Source organism: Palaemon carinicauda, chromosome 22, assembly GCF_036898095.1.
Source record: "Palaemon carinicauda isolate YSFRI2023 chromosome 22, ASM3689809v2, whole genome shotgun sequence".
In the NCBI taxonomy this organism is placed as follows: Eukaryota; Metazoa; Arthropoda; class Malacostraca; order Decapoda; family Palaemonidae; genus Palaemon; species Palaemon carinicauda.
Genome location: NC_090746.1, coordinates 55,763,996 through 55,777,134, shown reverse-complemented (window position 1 = coordinate 55,777,134; position 13,139 = coordinate 55,763,996). Strand labels below are relative to the sequence as shown.

Sequence of the window (13,139 nt, the reverse complement as noted above, 5' to 3'; positions counted from 1 at the left end):
TCACAAAACTATATTCATGAATGACATAATCTAATCAATGCTGGAAGCATTAATTATGCCCATATGCAATGGTGCATATGTTCTCACACACATACACACACACACACACACACACACACACATATATATATATATATTAGGATCACTCAATAGTCAGCTCGTAAAGCAGATACAGAGCAGAAATCAAAATTTGTAGAACTGCTGTTGAGCAGTTCCTAAGTTACACACACACACACACACACATATATATATATGTGTGTATATATATATATATATATATGTGTGTGTGTGTGTGTGTGTGTAGTATATACTGTATATATATGTATATGTATATATATATATATATATATGTGTGTGTGTGTATATATATACTGTATATATATGTATATAATATATATATATATATATATATAAATATATATATATATATATATATATATATAATGTAACTTTGGAACTATTCCACACCAGTTCTACCATATTCTTATTTTTGTTTCTTTATCTACTTTACGGGCTGATTATTGAGTGATCCTAATACGTATCTCTAATGACAGGCAAATTATTAGATTACTATAGTAGACTGTGAGCAATTTTCTGCTTTATATTATCAAAAGGAAAAAGAAAGTTAGACATTTTATTGAAATTTTCCCTTAAATACTGTATCCATGTTTCTCTCTTATTATGAAATTTTGGACTTCTTCCTGCTTCTATTTTACCGTATCCGCGTTTAAGAGCCAATTTTGACGATTTTTGATAGCTCCTTAATTTATCGTTTCACGCGAAATGGCTAGGCAAGGGCATTGGAATTTCGTCCCGCCGGCCTCCGTTTAAGTAAAGGGAGTTGAAGGATCTAATTTATTGAAATTCATTACGCACAACTGAAAAGCATCATCTTGAATCACATCGGACGTCGATCTTTATTCATTTAATTTGTTTCAAGAGTGAGAAAACTTCCTTAGAAAATTCTTCTTGAATGAAAATATAAATGATGATAGATAATTAGAGTTTAGAGGAAGCTGGAAAACTCAACTCTAATTAGACTTTAGTCAACACTTTTCAAAAGAAACTTAAAACGAGAAATACTGTATTGTAAAAATTCGCCTTCGTTAAGAGTCAGTATCTTATTCATTTCCCGTTTTCATAGTCACCCTCTATATGCTGTCTAGTTTAAAAAATAATTGATTCACCCGGAACAAAGAACAGATGATACCAATATTAGATGCTTTTCTGTTAGTAACAAGATATTATACCACTTACGAATATGCCATTGTACACTGTGAAACGTATGTAGAGAGAGAGAGAGAGAGAGAGAGAGAGAGAGAGAGAGAGAGAGAGAGAGATTAAAATTCATCCAGGAGTAACAGAAATACACGTGCTGAACACAAATAAAGAGTCGGTTTAAGCATTTTTCATCCATTCATCATTTATACGATGTTCAAATCAATGTAAACCGTGTACATTAATTTTGCCTGATTATTTAGTTAATCTTTTTAACTTGAAGTTAATGATAACTGTGAGCTGTAAATATGTTACAAGATTGACAGTTACTGCAGGAATACACACACACACACACTCACACACACCACACCACACACACACATATATATATATATATATATATATGTGTGTGTGTGTGTGTGTGTGTGTGAGTATCTTAAAACACCTATCTTTTTATATGCAAATATTACTTTTCAACTGTCCCACGACGATTAGGTATTTTACGATAATATTTTGTTACCGTCTTCATTTGTAAATGTTACAGTACCTCCATTTTGCATTGTTGGTAAGAGGAGCTAATTTTATTGCCTTACTGTAGTCGGTGCTTCGTCCATTTAGGCTAATAGCGTTGAATTTTGTAAACACGAATTTGTCTAAACATCTAAAAGTTTCATTTAATACATACATACATATACCAAGGCACTTCCCCCAATTTTTGGGGGTAGCCGACATCAAACAAATGAAACAAAAAAGGGGACCTCTCCTCTCTACGTTCCTCCCAGACTGACAAGGGGACTCAACCGAGTTCAGCTGGTACTGCTAGGGTGCCACAGCCCCCCTCCCCCCCCCCCCCCGTTATCCACCACAGATGAAGCTTCATAACGCTGAATCCCCTACTGCTGCAACCTCCGCGGTCATCCAATGCACCGGAGGAAGCAGCAGAGGCCTACCGGAACTGCGTCATTTAATAAAAAGAAAAAAATGCCCCGAACACCTAAGGCAATTTGTTCGACTTGCCCTCCGGCACTTTTAAAGTCTCACATCTGCAAAATTTAATGACATGATGAGGCTGCCGATATAATAAGGTTTAATTCCCTGGGTTAATTAGTCCCTTCGTGAAAAAAAAAAAATATATATATATGAATTAAGTGCGTATGGCTATCAATAAATATCCTAGCAGGCAGAATGATTAATCTAAAACTATAAAGACAGAGTTTATATTGAAGTGTATTTCAGTTGTTCAACCATCGCCGTTGCCCTGATTAAAGCTTCATTTTAATTGTAGTAAAATTTGTCAGTAGAAGAATTTAAGCAAAACTACAGTAGTTTTTTCATTTCTTCGGGACTCCTGAACAAAAAGAGATTTGTCGGGTAATGGTAGAAATCATATGCAATTTATAACCCCCCCCCCCCCCCTCACACACTCTTTCGCCTACACAGGCACACCTTTTTGTGCCTCATATTGAATAAATGTCATCGAGTTTTTTTTTTTTTTTCAATCGCACAAACACTGGAGACCGCAAAGGGAGAATTATACTTCATAAATAAAAAATAGTTTCATCCAATATTGGTTTTGAAGCATTTGCTGGAATCACCGACTTTATATCAGAATGTAAGCCCGATATTCTCTTAAATGTCATAATCATCTCTAGTTTTTCAAAAATTCAAATTGCAGAACGTGAAAAAAAAACATTTGATTTCCAAATTATCTAGTTTTTTGAATAAAAGAAGTGACAAAAAGATTCAGAAACAATAAAGATATGTTTATTTTTCGAATATCACTTTTCGACTCGAGTCACGGTCTTATTTATTTACGGAGATCACCGACGATGGAGAGAGAGAGAGAGAGAGAGAGAGAGAGAGAGAGAGAGAGAGAGAAGTATTATAAACATTTGCTTGGTGAAGATTACTAAATCAAGGCCTAGCCGTTTGATTATGATAAGTTGTTTTACAATTTGAAGGAGCGAGCATATATTAAAATATTTCATTATTTAATTTTTTTCCTCTCTCTTTCTCTAACCCACAACAGTCGAGTATCAACCAGATACACTACTCACGTCTTATGTCAACACAAACATTCCAAATTTTAGTTATACACCCGTGCAGCCTCTCCTTAATCAGGATCAAAATCGGAAATGATTGAGCTAGGTTTAGAACCAACGGTGTTGACAGCTGCAGTCAGATTACAATAAATATTCTCACATTTAAAAATTTACATGACAAATTTTGTAAAAGATACTTGTGGTTTATCAAGAATGATAATAAACCATATAAAACCTGATAGAAGGTGATAAAATCCTTTCAATTTTCTGGATCAAAGAAATTTCATACGGTTTACTGTTCACGTCCAAAGGCTAACCATATATTTCAAAAGGTTTTATAAATTTACCAGAAATATTTTTTGCTTTTAATCCATGACATTCAGCGTAAGAAAATTTAATTATAAACCTATTGAATATAATTTTTTTGCATAACTTATAAAAAGGCGAGGGTGACTGATTCTCGCTGGACAAAATATCCCAAGTACAGTTTGTGGTACTTAATTCTATTACTTCCTGAATGTAATGACTCAACTTAAGTTTTCTTTTCGCGAAAAAAAGAGAACTATAATACTTTGCTTCGTTTTATCATCATCACCATTTTTAGCCAAAGCCTGCTGATAGTCAAGCAATGACTTATTGGAACTGAGAAAACTTAAGAGGTTATATCCACACTGTTTGTGCCTCGATCTTTCAAGTTTATCGGATTTACGTATTAGGCAAATAAACTTTTCATGGAAAACATAAGTATCAATATACTGTAAATTTAACTTTTCCATAAGAATAGTGATGCTACAATTATGTTTCAACAAATGAAAACTTTTGATTGTCCTTTCAAAAAATCTTGCGGGCAAAAAATTATCGATTTCTGAAAGGGGGGGGCATTTCGAATTAAAGCCGACAAAACCGATTAGCACGTTTCAAAGGCAGATTTTGTTTCTCGTTACTTCTAATTCTAAAACCGAAAGCTCTAAATATTTATTTTACGTAATCTTTCATCTTTTTCATTTATCTGAAGCGTTTACTTACATCTTTCATCTTTTTCATTTATCTGAAGCGTTTACTTACATCTTTCATCTTTTTCATTTATCTGAAGCGTTTACTTACTTGTATTTCAACATTATTTCTATCTCTAAAATAGTGCTCGAGCGCTAATCTGACCATGGGAAACGTCATTGTCGTCAATTGCGGTATTTTTGACGGTGGCAAAGTGCAATATGTTATCTCTCGCAGAGATTCGCACAATTTAATAGCATTTCTACAATTATTATCAAAACTACCAGCAGTAACACTTGTATTTAAAGGATATTTTCTTCCCCTTTAGAAAGATTTTGTATTTGTTTATTTTTTGGTGTATATTAGTTTCCACTAAGATGATTTTGATTTAGATTTACAATCGGATAAACCAGGCTATGAATCAATATCTGTTTTGACAGACATGGGGAGCGGCGTGGTGCGCCCAAGGACTCTTAGGAGGGCACGAGATGTGTCTTAAGCCAAAACCCAGTAATTTATGTAAAGTCATTGATTTCCTTTGCGTTGTAACTCAGATGAAACACCTCAGAGATTATCGTTAAATTCTCACATTGGTTATCGGTTCATCCATGGCATACATACGTCTAGCGATTGGAGGCTTCAGTGTTGGCTTTATCAGACCAAGATTATAGAGAAGGTAATAATTAGGTTATTCTCTGTTTGGTTTTAGTACTCAATGTGGAGTTTTAGTTTCTGGGCTCCTTTATTATCTTGTTTGTACATTTTGGAAAAAATGCTATTCATGTTATTCTTATAGCTAGAATACCTGTTGCTTTCCCTAAACGGCAATTCCCGTCACCGCTATATTTCGATATATTGACAAAATTGGTCCTAGTCGCCAATGAATGTTAAATTTTGAATCAAAACCAGTTTATTGCAGCTCTGATTGGTCAATATTCTTGAAATTTATCCCTACCTGTTTAAGGCTACTCAATCTAATAATAATTTGATGATCGCTAAAAAAATAAAGCCCAAAAAGTATTGTCAATCACGCGGTGCTCATTTCTTCAAGGTCTACGAGTATGATTTCATATGACAGAAACGAAACAAAAATAACACACCTTCTCTGCTTTCACTGCTGAGATTGATTTCATCTTGTCATTTGCATATCCACCCATTCATATGCCTACTGGCTTCCTCACGCAGCAGGTAAAACGCACCAAGCTGACAATGGTCGAAAAAATATACAAAAACATAAACGATTTCCTTTGGTCAACGAAAGCGAGATCAGTGAAAGCTGGAAATGGCAGAAGAGGCGAAGAAGGTTGCATTGAAAGTGCATTTCATGACAATGGAAACATCCAAGACTGCATGACATGCTAAGTGAGTGCCTGACAAGTGTATTGATTGCGTGCAAGAGGGTAAACACCTCACTAGGTCATGCTTCACACACAAACACACATTTGCCTGACCCACGTGACCAGTGGTTCGCGTAGAGATTTTCTCTCATGTGTACTTTATGTATACTGAGAGAGAGAGAGAGAGAGAGAGAGAGAGAGAGAGAGAGAGACCATTGCAAGTTTTCGTTTAAGGATTTCATTTTCATAATAATGAACATTATAGATAAAGCTATAGTACTACAGTATATTAGACGCTGTTTTGGATTTCATATGAGAGAGAGAGAGAGAGAGAGAGAGAGAGAGAGAGAGAGAGAGAGTTTTTTATCAAGGTGCTGATGATATTGGTTAAGATGAGTTTCTTCTACAGCGAGGTACTGCCAGGGAAAACAATAACCACACTTTAACATTAGCGAGTGTCATTTTATATAAACAAATTCCTTAAATTCATTAGTACGTATACTGAGAAGCGATGATATCTTAAAAAATTAACTGACCAGTAGATATGAAGCGGAAAATATATATTTTATATTTTGAATGGGTGGATTATTAACGGTAAATATGACCGTTACATTTTGGGATATCTTAAAGATCATCTTATTCCTTACGCGAACAAAATGGGTTCAAATGTATTGGAAGAACACACCGTAACCCTCCTACGTAATAACAGAATGCCTTTCCAGTAAAGCAGACAAGAGGCCTTTTCAGTAAGGCAGACAAAATGCCTTTTCAGTAAAGCAGACAAAATATCTTTTCAGCTAAGCAAGCAGGTCTAATGATTAAGGAAACGAAATGGAAGTCACATCATATAAAAAAAAAATCTTGAAGTCATGAGTGAAGTTGATAATGAGGATGCTTGCGAGATATGTTTGTATTGTAATTAATAAAAGGAAAAAACTGCCATCAAAGAGAAATAATCGCATTTGGAATATTATAACTGAAATACTACATAGAGTAATTGTATGTGATAAAGAAAAATCTCACCGTAAATGATGCTTGCAGATAAACATTCCGTATATCTTTGATTCGGAAATGTTTTCCGAACCACCAAACTAACTGTTAGATATTTGATAAAATAAAAGAAACTATCCTTCAAAAAGAAAAATAACACATGCAAGAACAAAGCCCTAACGTGTTTAATTTTGAGAGTTACTTTCACACGCAAAATATGTATTAACTCCTTCGCTTTAAAACAGATTATCATATATACTGTAGGTATATATATATATATATATATATATATATAAAAAGCCAGTAGGGTAAAGGAAACCAAGTATAGACCAAGCATCGTGTTTTTATTACGCATCCTCAAGGTCTATTGCAATAATAACACGAAAGCGCTTGGTCCACTCTTATATATACATACATACACACACACACATATATAAATATATATATATATATATATATATATATAACTCACATTATTTAGATATAATCTAGAGAAGAATCAAGATTAATTTATTGTACAGTTCACTGAAAATTCCACGTCAATTTTTGTTATCATCAATTTCCAGCATAAAGCCGAAATAAATTTGAAAATTCTTGTTTCTTGTTTTGGTTGGATCATAAAAGAATTCATAAAGTATGTTGTATGTAAAGAATATTGAACTTCTGGGCTTCTTATGTGTTTGGAGGTTTAGTTCTTCATTTAATTTATATTTTCTTATCGTTAAAAAAATCCAAAAAATAACTTGTAAGACTTTTCATTTGGATTTTGTTGAGTAAACATAGTATTCTTCAGTGAATGTTACCATTTTATAGACAACTCTATGCCTTTATTCTTGTAAAAACGCCTGATGTTTTTGTTTTACTTTTTGACCTCAGCCTGTGAATTTTTTTCCACTTGCTGACCTCCTTGAGCTGAGAGCTACCTCTATTGTATACTGTACAGATGATACAGTTTTTATCTTTAGGTAGTTCTATTTATATATTTTTTCTATCTCCCTTTTTGAAGAAGTTTATCTTTATTCCTTCTCGGGTGACTTGTATCGACCAGGTACTTGTTACCATCTCTTTAATAAAGAATTCTTTCTAATCCTTGGGTCATCTGTTTGTTACACTCCAACTATTACTGTTATGTCGACGATGCCCAAATGCGAATTGTAACTATGTATTCCCTAATCCTCCCGGAGCATTTCTTACTTAGAGCACAGGAAGAAGGCTCCTTTTCCTCTGAGAAACCTTGGCCTTGAGCAGCCCGTCTCTCTCTCTCTCTCTCTCTCTCTCTCTCTCTCTCTCTCAGCCAGTGGTCGCTCTCTTTCCTTACCTCAGGAAGATGGCCGGAAGGAAAACAAGAGAAAGAGAGCAAGTAGTGGCGCTTTTGGTAGTTGCTTCTACAATTATTATTGGGTTTATTAAAGAAAAAATTTCCAATTTTCTTGATAAATATTTGAAGCAAAAGAATAATTTCCAACTGAGGGAAACTTTAATAAATATTTACAAAGCCAGAAACGACTCAATATTATGGGTATAAATACAGTGTTTTGGAAACATATGCATTGATATATCTCAGACAAAAAGATGAGGAAAAGGAAGAAGCAAGTTAAGTTACTTATCGACGAGAGAGAGAGAGAGAGAGAGAGAGAGAGAGAGAGAGAGAGAGGTGTCTGTGTATGAGAACCAAAGAAGCCACGTGCTAGTGGTTCCCCGCGGTCTCCCCTCACGTGTCTGTGTCACGTGTGAGCGGGAGCGTGTGTGCATGCGTGTGCGTGCGTATGTATATGTGTATATGCGTCCGAGAGGGATCCCATGTGTGCGTGAGTGCCCGGAGAAGGACGAGGCGCGGGGAGCTTTGAATCAACTGGGTCATATTCGTGGTGGCACGGGATGGTGTGTAGACGTTCGCTGAGGGGAAAGACCCACCTGCTCGCCCTTCTCCTCTCCTTCCTCCTCCTCCCCAGCTATTTCTCCTCAGATTTATCTATCGGTGTGTATCTTTAGGGCATAGGATAAACACTAACTCGAAGGAATATTTCCAATTTAATGTTCTGTGCCGTGTTCGATGAGAGAGTTTCTTGCGTCTGAAAGATCCTTTGGAAAAGAAATATTTTTTTTTTGCCCCGAAAGAAACAAAAAGAGTTGCTGTGCTGGGGTCTGAGGTCGATGCTTAGTGTATATCGCGTTTTCTAGTAATCCACTTGCCACTAACAAGATCACGGCCTCGCTGACATCTCCACATGTGAGCTGTGGGTGTTGCACTTGCCTCCTAGTAATACACCTTCTACGGGTACACACAAGTTTAATTAGGTAAGTTGCCACCTGAACTTTGGCAACCAATTCATGCAGTCCAGTGGACGGAATAGATAAAGAAAATTAAAGAGATAAATGAATATCAAAAGGTAAAGAATGTCATAAAAATCCAAAGAAGTAAAGGAAATCAAAGACGACGACCAAAGGAAGGGAGGCCTATGAGAAGGTTAGTGGTGTTACCTGTGGTGGTGGATGGCCGTCGGGGTGTGCTGCTGCCGTCGTCGTGGAGAGAGAGAGAGAGAGAGAGAGAGAGAGAGAGAGAGACCCCCTTACATAGCGGCAAAGCCACACTAACCCAACAACCTCCGCTCAGGCCGCACTACCTCCCCTCTTCTCCTCCTTCTGCGCCTCCCGACGTCGAAGCCTTTCCGTTGAGACCCTCGTCGATCGCCAGATCCTCTCTGTCTGTCTTACGTGACTCTCTTTCCACCTCCGTACTTCCGAAACGACTCCATCATTATCGCGCTGAGGGTTAGTGTTGCTCTTGTCTGCCTTCTCGATGGATAAATAATACTCATGACCTTCGAGAACCGGTTTTCCAAGGAATTGTTCCCTCGGAGATTCCCATTTGTTTTGGATGGGTGTCTTTCGGGAGAAACTTAGAGCTCGACCATTTAGTGAATATGGACTCTGCCTATTTGTAAATATGAGTGACGTTAAATAAGTGAATGTGATAGTTTGATTCTGGTAAACCAATCGTCTTTTGGAAATGTTTTTGGACTGTGTTGGGTATTATTAGTTGGATCGTATTTGTGTATGTTAAGTATCTTGGGAGTTTCGTATACTACTGTTAGTGTATAGTGTCAAACATCCTGAAATCACCAGCAACGAAGGTTCCTTGGATTTATTCAACATAAGGGAACTACTGCGGCTTCTGCAACGATGAAATAGAAATGGAAATTTTGCAATACACGCAGTGAGGAACTATTTTCATCGATTCACGAAATGTGCCTCACGTGCAAGATTTCGAGGTAGATTTATTTGCATTAGTGTGATTCAGAGAAATATAATTTTCATCTGAATAATATCTGTTTGACACAGAAATATGTGACGGACATTTAAAAAACCACTTGCTTCTTTTGGAACTCGAAAAGGTTAATGTGTAAATATGCGAAAGACATTTTTTTTCCTTTCTTTGTCATGCAGTGAACATTTGAACTCCAATAGCAATTTACATCAACTATTTCATAGGAATCAACGGACAGTTTTAATGTTGTTGTATACCTAAGGACTATATACTAGGATTATCGATACCGTACAAGGATCACTGTCACTGTCTTAACTTTGATATCGGTTCTGGAAAGAGAAGAAGTGCAAAGCGAAGTGGACGTGCATGTGTTTGTTGTGGCAGTGATACGATACTCTCAAACTTCTCACTTCTTCTTTTGACAACCAACAGTAAGAAGGAGAGTTAGTTGTCTGTGCCTCCAGACCGACTGGCACTGGGAGCGATATCGCAGCGGCTCTTGAGTCATGCAGACAACAACTATCGAGTCTGACACTAGGGGAGGATCATTAATACTGCAGTGGGAAGGGAATTAAGGGGTAATCCGTACCTAGCTTCGCCGAATGCCCATTCCTTTCTACAGGATTAATCAATAAAGGGAGACCTGCATGTGTTGTATATCTAATTAATTACTCCTGTCTCATTCTTCTGAGACAGCAATGGTTTTAAAATGCGGTGGATAAACTGGACAACTGTGGGTGTGTGTTTGTAACAGGCATTAATCGTTCGTTAAATTAAACTTGGATTTTATAGGTGAGCCAACTTGAAGGGGAAATGTTTCAGACTGGCGTAGTAACATAAATAGTGAGAAGGGTTTTGGATGATCCATTACAAAAAAGATAGAGAGTTCATGCGGGCACTAATAATCTGAAGACGTTACAACTAAAAGGGAAACGAAAGAACAAAGCAAAGGTTGAAACAATAAGTTCTTGAGCAAATTTTGCGTGATTAATTATGTAAAAACTTTCGTAAATACTGAAGTGAAAGAATTTTCCAAATCATACTAAGAAATATTCCCAATATCACGTGTTCATTTAATTTAATTGTACCAAGTGACACTGCCGACATACATATACAATAAAAAAAGAAAATTTAGAATATATACATATAGATATTGTAAGTGAGAAAAAAACTGAGGTGTCTAGAGTACAAAGTTTCTCTGGATAGTACGTCCTTAAAGCTGGAATTTTTATCAAAATATCCGCCATGAAGACTTACATTTTATGCGGGAAGGCCAGGCCAAAACAGCCATGGGAATTATCATTTGGAACTATTGGGTGTATGAACGCGTGTGCCTTGTAAAATAATTAAATAATTCATATAAATATATCATTGCATGTGGACAAGTGTGTTTAAGTATATAAATATATAGCCAGGAGGATATACCCAGGTGAGTACTGGCACCATAAATTCCATTTTCAATAATAGTGCAATAATGATTATCAGTTATTGACATTTGTCTTCCATTTTGAAACAATTTTGTATAGAAAATAACTGAAAGATGACAGATAAAGAGATTTATTCTTTAAAAGTCATAGTGGAAATGTCAATATCAACTTAAGAAGTGTACAGGCATTCTATGGGTGAGCCAAGTTCTTTGTTGATATAGTAGCCATTTTCATTTAATTGTATTCCCATCAGATAGTCGAAGATTGTGTAGAAGATTGCCTTTGGACGTGAGTTAAATCATATTCACGATCTCTAAGTAGGAAACAGATCTAGAAAGCGGAATAAACACCAAGGGAAAATTAGTCGGCGCTTTTTGCTTAAAAAATGTATCATTCTGAAGTTATCAAGAAATCTCACATAATTTTGCTATTTAGTAGAGCCTTTTAAACGCAAGTAACTATTAATAGATATTACATAGGAGTGAGAACAAATAATTGTTTGCAACGGTCTGTACGCGATAAAGAGAGAAGTTAATGACATTGGTACAGAAACAGACTGAAAGGAAACGTGATCACTGACTTTATTCCATTTTCCTTTGTCATAGAATTCGAAGTAAAAGCTTCAAATCTGCAAATAGAAGTCATTCTCCTTTTCTTTTCACCTCTAAACATTGGAAAACATTGTTCTTATTACTAGTAAACAGCATAAACTGCAAAACATTAATGTTCTCATTACACAGATAAACAGATGAACAGCACATAGAACGTTATTCGTAATAATAATAATGATAATAATAATAATAATAATAATAATAATAATGACGATTATGAGGATCTTTCCAAAATAAACGAAGGCCAAATTCTAAATATCAAAGCAGAGTAAAGCAGCAGAATGCTGTGTACCGGTAGTACTTAAAACACAAAATAGGACTTAAGCTAATACATGGTCTCAGTCACGTGCTAACCCTCATACGAGGCTTTTTAGAAGGACTATTAAAACTTCGATTTCAGTACAACTGATATTCTTTCAATACAGTGGCATAAACAATAAAGAACCATTTAGCCAAGAACACCCAAACGTACGATAATCAGGTAATTCCTATCATTCAATTCTGTGGGACTGAAATCTCAGCCAGGTAATGCCGAGAGAGAGAGAGAGAGAGAGAGAGAGAAGGTTGACACGTGACATTAATCGGAATCCGTATATTATATATATTGCAATCCTGTTAGTGCCGCGTTGTTTCTATTATTTTCCTCTTGCGTAACGTTTTTCCGATTTTCCCGTATAAAATGAATAAGAAGACATCATTTCCAAATAGACCTAGTACTCTCCTTTTTTTTTTTTTTTTGTCTGTGGACTAAGGAGTTTTTCCAATACCCAAAATTACTTCAATTAATCTCATTTCCGAGTCAAACGCCATTAGTCAAATAAAAGCTTACCTCTTGCAGTTTCATTTCATAACGAACGAACGAACGAGATTAACATTTGACTCTTTTACTTGTTAGAATTATATACACACACATATTTTGGTTAGTATAATTAATATGTAATTCTGAATTAATAAAAAATCAATGACTGGTGAAGTGTTGCTTTCATTATGTCAAACATTTCTAGGATATACTGACACTTACCTCAACATTAAAATATCTTTGAAAATTAATTTTGTCATAACATTATTATTTACTTCACTAGTTTATTTTTATCAAATGGACAGCCAAGCGGTGAAAAGCACAATCAAGGAATACAGATTTTTACCTATTGCTTGCACTGTAAATTTCAATGGGGCTGAAAGCATAGTTGCGGGAGGAAATGTTATTCAAAAATAGTAAATGACTTTTTATAAAGAAAATTAATACTGTCTGT

At 35.7% G+C, this 13,139-nt stretch overlaps 2 protein-coding genes across 13 annotated transcripts in view; one reads left to right on the top strand and one right to left on the bottom strand.

Annotated features, from left to right (window-relative positions):
- The window catches only part of Eip74EF (Ecdysone-induced protein E74), a 400,337-nt gene that overhangs the window by 241,412 nt on the left and 145,786 nt on the right, over window positions 1-13,139 (top strand). Inside the window, exon 1 of one of the 12 annotated variants that reach the window (XM_068346248.1) lies at window positions 8,438-8,558. The exons of 9 other annotated variants lie outside the window; for them this stretch is intronic. The gene's annotated coding sequence lies outside the window, so the exon portion shown is untranslated. Of the gene's footprint in view, window positions 1-8,437; window positions 8,559-9,169; window positions 9,353-11,129; window positions 11,278-13,139 lie in introns of those variants that run through there. 2 more of the 12 variants (XM_068346247.1, XM_068346249.1) reach the window with 2 other exon arrangements.
- The window catches only part of LOC137616459 (U7 snRNA-associated Sm-like protein LSm11), a 288,656-nt gene that overhangs the window by 262,504 nt on the left and 13,013 nt on the right, over window positions 1-13,139 (bottom strand). The gene's annotated exons all lie outside the window — the stretch shown is intronic.